This window comes from Chiloscyllium punctatum, chromosome 45 (genome assembly GCF_047496795.1).
Source record: "Chiloscyllium punctatum isolate Juve2018m chromosome 45, sChiPun1.3, whole genome shotgun sequence".
In the NCBI taxonomy this organism is placed as follows: Eukaryota; Metazoa; Chordata; class Chondrichthyes; order Orectolobiformes; family Hemiscylliidae; genus Chiloscyllium; species Chiloscyllium punctatum.
In genome coordinates, this window is record NC_092783.1 from 6,691,346 (window position 1) to 6,703,379 (window position 12,034).

The 12,034-nt window shown below is 39.5% G+C and overlaps 1 protein-coding gene and 1 long non-coding RNA gene across 2 annotated transcripts in view; one reads left to right on the forward strand and one right to left on the reverse strand.

The window, feature by feature from the left end:
• The window catches only part of LOC140467137 (uncharacterized), a 70,648-nt gene extending 66,890 nt beyond the window's left edge, over positions 1–3,758 (reverse strand). Inside the window, exon 1 of the long non-coding RNA XR_011955352.1 lies at positions 3,690–3,758. This is a non-coding gene — a long non-coding RNA (uncharacterized lncRNA). The remainder of the gene's footprint in view (positions 1–3,689) is intronic.
• LOC140467136 (receptor-type tyrosine-protein phosphatase R-like) overlaps positions 1–12,034 on the forward strand; it is a 94,752-nt gene that overhangs the window by 16,519 nt on the left and 66,199 nt on the right. The window lies entirely within an intron of this gene.

The window sequence follows — 12,034 nt, forward strand, 5'->3', positions numbered from 1 at the left end:
ATTATTGCTATAAACCTCATAGCCCTCAGAAAATGTGTACATAATTCAAAATATAATTACATTTTCAAAGTGCTGCACATATTCATCTGGACTAGAAAAAATACACGCATTTGTACAGAATGTGAACTTTGTAAGCCATCCCAAAATTCTTCTCAGGCACCATATCAAATAAAATTTGACATTAAGCCATATAAAGAAATGTTATGACAGGTAAGGTCGGTTTTAAGAGATTTCTTGTGGAAATAGAGAGAAGTAGAAAGGCAAAGAGAACGGGAATTCTAAAGTTTAGAACTTAGTGAACTGTGTGTATAGCCACCAATTGTGGAACAATTAAAATTAGGGATGCAAAAACAGCCAAAATCAGAGAAACAGAGAGATCACACAGAGTTGCAAACTTGAAGGAAGGGGCAAGGTAATGGAGGGCTTTTAAAACAGAATTGAAAATTTTGGAATTAAGGTGTTTTATATTTCAGATATAATGTGAGTACAGTGATGGTAGGAGAGTAAAATTTGGTATGATTTAGAATTTGGGGAGCAGAGCTTTGGATAGACTTAAGTTAATCGACAATGCAAGGTAAAAAGTTAGCCAGGAGATTATCAGAATAATGGAGTCAAGAGGCAACAAGGATTATGAAATAAATGCACTGCAATACAAGTTCCAAGAAATATAAAGATTAAAATGATCATTTTTGTGTGTAGGCTTATTGCAATTAGGATTGCATTATTCATTGAAGCTAAGTTTTATTTGATAGATATATGTGAATAAGTATGGTGCTGGAAAAGCACAGCTGGTCAGGCAGCATCTAAGGAGCAGGAAAGTCAACTTTTCAAGCATAAGCTCTTCATCAGGAACAATCCTGAAGAAGCGCTTATGCTCGAAACAGCTGTGCTTTTCCAGCACTACACTTTTTGACTCCAATCTCCAGCATTTGCAGTCCTCTCTTTCTCCTAGATAAATGTGGATGCTGAAAGAAAAACACAAAGAAAGCTTGGAAAGACAGTTGCTTGGATCAGATAGACAGTTGTGACATGGACCATGCACTGTGACGGCATGTTAAATTAGTGCCCCTCTGTGACCTGAAAAAATTCAATATTGAAAAGCAGGTTTAGAAAGAAAAACTTCATTTCTTAAAAGTGGCTTACACAACTTCAGATTGTCTCAAAGCATTTTATGAAAGAATTTGTTGATATCATCTTTGCTGTAATACAAAATATAGCAGACAATTTGCACTCAGAACGCTCTCACAAACAATAAACTGTAATAATGATCAAATAATCTGTTTTCTTTTTGTGATATTTGTTAAATATTAGCCAGCCCATAAATGAAAACTCACCAGTTCTATTTGAATAGTGCCATGGGTTTTTTAATGTTTATCTGAAAAGGGGTCAACATTTCATCAGAAAACTAGTACCACTGACAATACAGCACTTCCTCAGTGAGTTAGTGCAATCATACCAGAATGTTAGCTGAGAAAGGCAGAGGCCAACCTTCTGCTCAACTCAACTCCACACCTGGCAGCCTCAGCACATGCTGAGTTGCTCAGCCCAACCTGCAGAGAGCCCCAGCACTCTGGAACAAAGGTGCAAGCTTCAGGGTACTTTATTCTGATCCTTTTACCATCTACAGTGATGGCTCAGTCCTCCAGATCTGGGAGCAGTAATCCAGACGAATGTCATTTTAGATTGGTAGAATCTGGTTTGTATTAATTTGCCATAGTTACCAGTTCACGAAGTGAAACCCTGGGGTCCTCAGCCTGTTAAAAGGTTTAAATTAGTCCCTTTGTATTAACAACACTGTAAAACACAGTGGGAGGCCAGCCTGTGTCATTTATTTCTCCTGAAACATAAATAGATTCAAACATTGTTTGCAATTTCATTGAAGTTGGCGATCAGTGGATATGTTGTGGATACGAACCACAAAATATAATGATGTTAACCATAAGAAACTAAAAAAAAACTATCGGAGGGTCCTGGATAAAGGCATTTGTTTCATTCATATTGTAGGGCAGTTCACAATTCATTCCGGGCAAGTGAAAAGCTGCTCGAATGACTGAATGGGTAGAATTACTTAGCCAGTTGACAACATGAGAACCTGTCTACCAGAATCTTGTGCAGAAGTTATTATGGTCCCTTCAATGGCATTATCATTTTTAGATATTCCAGCAAAACTACCAAGCAAGATATCATTTTCACTTTCATGCAGGTATATCTTATGGGTTAGATATAAAGCATATTTGTCGGTCCTCCATGCTTGTTGCTGACAGTAGCAGGATGCTGTCCAGGCGGCCAGCCAATACATCAAGCATCTTTGTGAGCGAACCCTTGTGTGTTCTCTTATAGGTCACTTTTTCAAAGTCCTCCTCAGGATCCTCCACCACTGTACATGTCTGCCACCTCTCTCTATGAGTAACTCGAACATGAACCATCTTTTATCCTTTATCTGTCTGCAGCCCACTAGAGCATAGATGAGACCTCACAAACTGATTCCTGCTCCATAATAATCTCCCAATGTTTCTGATTATTTAACCAATGAAGGTTGGCCAAACCAACAGAAGTTTATAATCAAGGCTAAACCTTTCCAGATCTGTATAAATCAGAGGCACGCCATTCAGTTATTCACCAGTAACTGTTAAGATTGTTATTTATTGGAAATCTTTTTGTGTGCATCAGAGCAATATTGCAATGGTACAGAATCTTTTCACAAAAAATCAGAATTTGTTCACAATCTTTGACCCCGAACTGGAACCAAACACACATCTTAGAGATGAAAAGATGTCTTTCATTCTTTTTCAAGGGGAAAGGCAGGCATGAACCTGCTCCAGGAAAACTTACCACAAGCCCCAAGGTGTCTGACCATGGCAAGAAGCTGTTAGCATTGGATAAGTTCATTAATTTCAGGAGCACACTATCTCAAGCTGTCTATAGCTATAACAAGACACAAAAATGGTCAAAGCAACTGTAACCTTTGGCAGAAATCAGAGCCCATCTGCTCTACACTTGCAACACTTGGATTACATAGACCAAAGCCATGCCAAGAACTCACTTTTATTTGAGCTGCCCTTGGAAGCTTCTGAAACTTAGATTCCAGAACAAACTATGAGATACTGAGGTGCTCAACCAAGTTGAAACAACTGGACATGTGATCAGAATCAATGATACTGGACTACCACAAGATTGAACAAGGTAAAAACTCATTGGATGCTGCCTGAACTGCTGTGCTCTTCCAGCACCACTAATCCAGTATCACAAGATTGAGTCTCAAGTGCACTTGAAGTGCCAAAAAACAAACATATAAAAGCTCCTCTCAAAAGTTTTGAATCAACTTGAAATCCTACGAATAACTCACTCAAGATCATAACCAGTCACAAAAATAAAAAAGAAACAGTGGGGCTTACTTCAAAAACAAGTGCATATCAAAGGCAGAGAGAAAATGCAAGTAGTGGAAATTCTGAGTCAACAACTCATCAAAGACTCAACTTTCTATCAGCATCTTATTCTCTTTACCTCTAAAATCTCAGCGCAAGGATCAGCATTAGCATCATCTGTGTGCCTACTGAACCTTAGCAAATATCCCAGATGATGAACATAGTCATCTTCACTTTACAGGTTGAACAAGAAAGGGAAAGGAGGATTCTTAAGAAATTGTGTATTTTAAAACAGTTTTTTAATAAAGTATTTAAACACCTCACCTCTGAACAGCTCAACCTCAAGAACTATCAGCAGACATCAGTCAGTCCACCCACACATGTCAGGACATATGGCACAAACTTAATCACCACAATATCAGGTTTGGTATGTGGTTAATGAGCACATGACTCAACATATCCGGGTTACTCTTGTTATTGCAGAACATTTAATGGCAACATTTCCCTTTCAAATTACAAAATGTTCCACTTCAGTGCAAGCGCCAAGGATATCTTAACAAATGCTTCTAGTGACAAATTACTCAAACTAAAGGGGCCTGATAATCCTTGTAACTGGTGAAAATAAATGCAGGAAAGAGCTACTTTAGGTGGAATGGCATTCACAAATTTTGTGAGTTAACACTTTTCTTTAAGCTGCTGGACATTTTTAGTCAATGTTTACACAATTAGATACTTGGCCAATTCTTGACTGAATTATTAAGCAATATGCAGAAATGATTACAGCATGTAATTTAATAGCCTCTGTTAGTTATCTTGTTAATCAAGTGAAAGCTGACAATCTTGGACTTATCCTTTGAAAGAAACAAGCAAAGTAAATCAAATGCAGAACCTGGAGTGAGAGGGGTGATCAAGGGGAGGCTGGGTAAAGGTTGAGTTCATTTTGCGATACATCTTAACTGTACTTCAGTTCAGGAACATTGACAGATTGTGTCATCCTTTCATTGGGATGTGTCATCCCAGCAATGATGCAGCTGGAAAAAAGAAGATTCTTTAAGCAAGTAATTCTATAGATCATTTATCAGTAGGTATTTTACATGAGGTGTGGTAATAAAAAGATACAACAATAAAAGGGCAGTTTATAATTTATGACAGAAGAAGGCAAGTTGCTTCTGGAGAAAATCAGTATTTGTCAGTAAAGCGCTATGACATAACATCTGCAATAAAACAGGTCTTATATTCCCCAGATGCAAAGTCCTCTTACCAACAAGCTCTTGTACCTAAGACAATTTGATCTGGCTAAGAAGTGGCTCCATTGGTTCAGTCCAAGGAAACACAAGATTTGTTTTTATTCATTCATGTGATGTGCTGACTGGAGCCTGCGTTTTCTGCCTACCTTTATCAGTGAGAAGCTGATGGTGAACTGGTTTATTGAATCACTATAGTCCATTTGGTCCAGATACACTCACAATGCTCTCATAAAAGAGTTCAAGATTTTGATCCAAAGAGAGTAAAGGAATCCCATGATGTTTCCAAGTCAGGATAATCAGGCCTTGGGAGAGGAACATACAGGTGGTAGTGTTCCATAAGTCTGTTGCCTTTGTCCCTTTAGTTGGTCATATGGATGGTGCTAGTGAAGGTGGATTTTTGGTGAATGGTGAATTTTTGCATTGTTTCTTGTGGATGACACACTGTCATTACCATGTATCACTGGTGGAGGGTGTAAATGTTTGTGGTTGTGGTGCTGGGCTGTTTAGTTCTGGATGGTGACAAACTTCTTGAGTGTTGTTGGAGCGGCACTCTTCCAGATAGGGAATATTTCATAATTTGTCTGACTTGTTCCTTGTAAATGGCGAATAGGCTTTGGGAAATCAGGAGGTGAGTTACTCAGTGCAGTTTTTCTAGCCTCTCTTGTAGCCATTGCGTTTATGTGGTGAATCCAGTTGAGTTTCTGGTAAATGGTAATCTCCAGCATGTTGATTGTAGGGCATTCAGCAATGGGAATGCCAATGTATGTCAAAGGACAACAGTTTGTTGGAGATGGTTATGTCTTGGCACTTAAATGCCATGAATGTTATTTTACACTTGTCAGCCCAAGCCTGGATATCAGGCTTTTGAACACAGACTGCTTCAGTACCTGAGGAGCCTTGAATTGCTCCGAATATCATGCATTCATCAGTCAATCTCCATGCCTTACCTTACAATAGAAGGAAATGTATTGATGAAGCAGCTGAAGATTGTTGGACGTGGGGCACCACCCTGAGAAATTCCTGCAGAAATGTCCAGGAGATGATAATGACTGACATTCAACAACCTCAAGCCCTTTTCTTTGTATCAGTTATGGCTTCAACCAGTGAAGAGGTTTCCTGCTCATTTCCATTGACTGAAATTTTACTTGGGCCCTTTGATGCCATACTTGGTCAAATCTGGCCTCGATGTCAAGGAGACTATCTTCAGTTTAGTTCATTTGTCCACATTCAAACCAAGGCTGTAATCAGGTCAAGAACTGAGTGGTTCTTACAAAACACAAACTGAGCATCAGTGAGCAGGTTATTGCTCATTAAGTCCTGCTTGATAACATTGTTGATAACCCCTTCCATCACTTTACTGATGATCAAGACTAAACTGATATGCCAGTAGTTGGCCAGTTTGAATTTGTCTGCTTTTTGTGAATAGCTCACACCTGGGCAATTTTCCACATTGTTGGGTTGATACCACTGTTACAACTGTATTGGAACAACTTGGCCACAGGAGCAGCAGGTTCTGGAGCACAAGTCTTCAGGATGTCGACCAGAATGTTGTCAGGGCCTTGGTTTTTGCAGTATATAGCCCTTTCCTGATATCATGTGGAGTGAATTGAAGTGGCTGAAGACTCGCAAGTGTGTTGATGGGGAGCTTTGGAGGAGGTTGGGATGAATTATCCACTCAGCACTTCTGATGAGTTTTCTAAATGTTTCAGCCTTTACTTTTGCACAGGTTAACTTGCCAATCATTGAGAATGGATATACTCATCCTCTAGTGATTTGTTTTATACTTCACCACCATTCATGACTAGATGTGGCTGGACTGCTGAATTTAGATATTTCCATTGGATGTGGCTGTGGTAGCTTCAACAGGTTGACAGCTCATTTTTAGGCATCACAGAATTATTATGGTACAGAAGAAGGCCGTTCAGTCCAGTGTGCCTGCACCAGCTAATTATCTGTATGCCCAGTGTGCCTGTTAGTATGTATGCTGCTGCTCCTGGCACGCCCTCTGCAATTATCATTAGACCTTGGCTTGAGGTTAATGATAGAGTGGGAGATACACCAGGCCAACAGGCTGCAGAATGTGCTTTGAGTACAACTCTGCTGCTGCTGATGGTGCACAGCAATGTCTTCTCAAAGCTGCGTGGGTGCATAGCTACTATGAGTTTGCACACAAGTTGATTGTCAGGCGAATGCAACTTCTGGTTTCAGAAGTCACTTCCACACATAGATCTTAGAGATCTATGCACCGAGAAACAAAATAGAGGAATTAATGGTTTACAGTGTGTCAGGGTGCTAAAACTTGAGTTGCTAGATCTATTCAAAATCTCTTTCATTGAGTACAGTGGTAGTGACACACAGGATAGTGGAGGGAAGCCTCAATATGAAGATGGGACTTTGTCTCCACAAGGACTGTGCGGTGGTCACTCCTTCCGATACCATTAGGGGCAGGCAGATTGATCAAGATGGAGTCAAATATGTTTTTTGCCTCTTGTTGGTTCCCTCACTACATTTGACACCCTTACCATCCTCCGTGCTTCATCAAAGTTGTGCTCAAGATGGAGGATTGACTCTTTAGCCAAGTGTGGATGGTAATTAGCAGAAGGTTTGCTTGCCCACATATGACCTAATGCCATGAGATTTCATTGAACTCAAAATCAACGTTGAAGACTCCCAGGGCAACCTGGCTTCTAATAGTATACCACTGTGCCACCACCTTTGCTGAGTCCATCCCACGGTAGGGACAAGTGAAAACCAGGGCTGGTGATGGTATTATCTGGGATATTGTAATGTATGATTCTTGACTCATGAAACAGCTCTCTCAATCTTGGCACTGGCTGCTTGATATGAGCAGGGAGAAGTTTATAGAATCCATATGGTTGTGTTGTCATATCTGGTGCCTCGTTATTGGTGTCTTTCTAGTTTCATTCCTTTTCAATACTTTTTAGCTTCTTAGATTTGGATGAGATAAACAATTTATATTGGGTAGCATTATTTGCAAAGTCTTTTTGTGAAGCAATCAGTTCAATCAATTAACAGAATGAAGTCCACAATCTTTGAATCTGGCTGGAAGATTGACAAAACAAATTAATTCTTAGTCTAAGCTGACATGCTATTGAATGCATTGCTTTAACAAAGAAGACACCTTCTGGATAGAATCTGAAATGCAATCACATTGCATTGTCCATGGAGACTGAGTTTAAAAGGGTATTTGAATGGCGTTGTTCTGCCAGTGGTAAATCAAACCACTGGCACTGTACATCGGAAAATCAGATTATGAGTTGCTGATTTTTGTTGCTGACACAATAAAAATGGTCTTCTCTTAAAGGGAACTACATAGAAAACAAACAGTTCTGCCAATGACCTGGTTCAACCAATACATTGGAAATGCGATGAATTATTCATAGACATCGGTGCAATTTGTAAACGCCTTGTTGATGAAAAAAACATTGCTACGTTGTCACATAACAGGAATTACACATTGCAGGATAACCTACTGTGTGAGGATCTTTGCAGAAGTGAAACAATGCTTCATAAATACATACATTTTTGCTGCATTTTTTTTTGTCTAGACTTGTAAACAGGGAAGATTCATCAGCACATGTTGGCAAAGTTAGATGTTTGGAGGTGGGGCAGGCTTGGGAATCTTTAGGTGCACTTTAATGGTGTTACAGGCAATACGTTCATAAATACAGCCACTTGGATGAATGAGTATTTCCACAGTTGTTCTTCAGCAATTCTTTAAAGTTAAGATTGAACAAGATGAAATGCATGACCCAGCAGTGTAAAAGTACAATTATTTTAAATACAGTAAAAACCTGGAGGATAATGAGGCAAGACAAGGGCAATTGGTCGAAGGCTTCACCATTTACCCCACTGGTGGGAGCCCAAGGATTTAAACCTGGGACAATGGACTCCAGCTTTAAGGCATGAGAAAATAAGGGAATCTTCTGTCTGGGAGACTTATTTGAGGGGGAGGTCCTGATGTCATTTAGTCAGTTAAGTCAGAAATATGGATTGTCTAATAGGGACCTTTTCCGCTATTTCCAGATAAGGGACTATATACAGAGGAAGACCACGCTCCTGGTTCAGTTTTACAAATCAGACGTGGAGAAAAGAATACTCCAGTGTACGGGTGCTCTTTCACTCATTACTTTATATCATTTACAGAAAGCTCACGCTCTGAGGGACATGGAAGGGCTCTGTAGGATGTAGAATTGAGAGTTAGGAGAGGATATTTCATTGGAGGTATGGGAAGACATCTGGGGGAATGTAAGGAAAATCTCAGTATGTAACAGAGCACAAGCTATACAATTGAAGATCTTACACAGGGCTCATATGACGCCAGAGAGGCTAGCTAAGTTCAAGTATTATCAGGTTGTCCTAAATGTAACATTAGTATAGGCACTTTTACACACTGTTACTGGTCCTGTTGTAAGATCTAGAGATACTGGAATGCTACAGTAAAGGAGCTAAGGGACATCTGGGGATTGAAATTAATGTGGATCCGGTATTTCTTCTTTTGGGGTTGCCAAATTTGCCCTCTCTGGGGGAACACAGGAAGAGATTGTGTAATGTTCTTACCCACTGTGCGAGGAAGAACATTCTGGTGAATTGGATATCAGAAAAACCACCCAGATCTTATGGGGTGGCATGAGCTGCTGAATGGAGCATCTCCCCCAAGACTACCTCACAAATATGGTGCACCACAAAATGAAACAGTTTTACAAGATGTGGCAGCCCTTTTTGAATTATATTGACACTGACTTATCAGCAATATTAATCAAGGCCATGGTATAACCGGGGAATCAGTATGGGTGCTTGTGGGGCCCTGGGAGGAGGAGACTGGGGAAAAAGAATATGGGTACTGTAGCTGGTGCTCCCAGGTATGGGAGCGTGAGTGGAGGTGTGAAAAGTGAGATCGAATAAAGTAGTGAGATATTATTTAAGTTATTTGAATTTAGTTTTAAGTTAGTATTTATTTAATATGTTTGTAGTTTAGTTTAAGTAGATATGTTTGTTCTGGTAGAATAGTAGGTCATTTATTAACAATAGTATTGTGTTATGGCCTTTTTTGTACTGCCTTTTTTCTGTTCTGATGGTGTTATCCTTTTTCTTTGTATGTAAGTGTTTTGTAAAAGATTTAAAAAGGCTTTCAATAAAAATATTTATTTTAAAAAATTACAATTGATTTATAATGCAAGAAGTGAAAATAGGATTATTCTTTCTTCAGAATTATGAAAAGTTGTGCTGAGCTTGAATTATCTTGTTGACAATAAATACTTGACTTTTAAATCTGTTCTGATATTGGATCAGAGGAGTGTTCAGTGGCTGCAGTTCATATTAGAAAGGCAAATGTGACTGATTGATTCGTAATGGTCCTCTGGACAATTAAGGATGGGCTGAAAAAAAGCAAATTCTAAAGGACTAAAAAGTGGTATTAACTATATTAATGCATATTCATCTCCATTTAATGTTAATTCCATGCAAAATAGAGGATTTTCCCGTCATAAAATAATGGGAAAGTCAAATAATTGCACCTAGAAATACATTGCAATCTATTTGTCAAAAAAAACTATTGATCAGAAAGACCAATTGTTTGGAAATTAATTGAACAAACTCGCTTTCCTTCAAGATTATTGGCAACGTTTCACAGTGCACTTGGGAAGTACAAACGTGGAAACCACAATATTTGTATAGCAAGTTTCTTATGCTTTATAATATTTGATTACAGTTACATTGTTGAGGTAAATATTCATAACTGCATTGTGACTTGTGTTTCAATAGAACATAGAACATCATAGGGCAGTACAGGCCCTTTGGCCCTCAATGTTGCGCCGACCTGAGGAACCAATCTGAAGCCCATCTAACCTACACTATTCCATTTTCATCCATATGTTTATCCAATGACCATTTAACTGCCTTTAAAGTTGGCAAGTCTACTACTGTTGCAATGTTACTAATGTCACTGTATAATCCAGAAAATTCCAAAATCCAGAAAATCATTCACAAGCATTCTGGATTCATAACATGACGAATTGAATAATTTTAGGGTGTAGGTTTGCTTGCTGAGCTGTAGGTTTGATATCCAGACGTTTCATTACCTGGCTAGGTAACATTATCAGTGGTGACCTCCAAGTGAAGCGAAGCTGTTGTCTCCTGCTTTCTATTTATATCTTTCTCCTGGATGGGGTTCCTGGAGTTTGTGGTGATGTCATTTCCTGTTCATTTTCTGAGGAGTTGATAGATGGTATCTAGATCTATGTATTTGTTTATGGCATTGTGGTTGGAATGCAGGCCTCTAGGAATTCTCTGGCATGTCTTTGCTTAGCCTGTCCCAGGATAGATATGTTGTCCCAGTCAAAATGGTGTTTTTTTTCATCCGTGTGTAGGGCTACGAGGGAGAGAGGGTCGTGTCTTTTTGTGGCTAGCTGGTGTTCGTGTATCCTGGTGGCTAACTTTCTTCCTGTTTGTCCTACGTAGTGTTTGTGGCAGTCCTTGCATGGAATTTTGTAGATGACGTTGGTTTTGTCCATGGGTTGTACGGGTTTTTTAAATAAAAAATCCTCAAAAAAGACAAAAACATCGTTCTATTACCTGCAGACAAAGGTCAGCTCACAGTCATCCAGAACAAAAGGGACTACATAGAGAAAGCCAATGCACTACTCGCAGACACCAACACCTACCAACAGGTGGCACTAGATCCGACCCCACAACTAGATAACAAAATTACATATCTCCTAAGAAAATTACACAATTCCGGACAATTAATCAAGACAGAATTCCAGAAAATGCAACCAGACGGGACCAACACCCCACGATTCTATGGACTACCAAAAATCCATAAACCAGGAGCCCCCCTCAGACCCATAGTCTCACTACCCAGAACACCAACTTATGGACTGGCCAAAGAACTACACGCAAGACTGAAATACCTAATAGAAGAGTCACAGCACTCCATCTACTCCACCCAGGAATTCCTAAAAATCATCAAAAACACCAAAATAGAGGAAGATGAAGCAATAATCTCATTCGATGTAACAGCACTGTTCACCTCCATCAACATCGACCTGGCAAAGGAAACATTCACCACACTTTTAGAAGAGACCATCACACACACCCCAACCACCATCAATCACATTACCAACGAAAACATCATGAAGCTAGTGGAGCTGTGCCTCACCACCCACTTCACCTTCAACAACATAGTCTACAAACAAACCAACGGCACACCCATGGGGTCTCCGCTATCAGGATTCATGGCAGAAGCGGTAATGCAAAGACTAGAACAAACAACCCTACCAATCATCAAACCAAAAATCTGGGTCTGCTACGTAGATGACACCTTTGTCATCACAAAACGAAACAAGATAGAAGAGACATTTAACATCATCAACAACACCCTCACAGGCATAAAGTTCACCA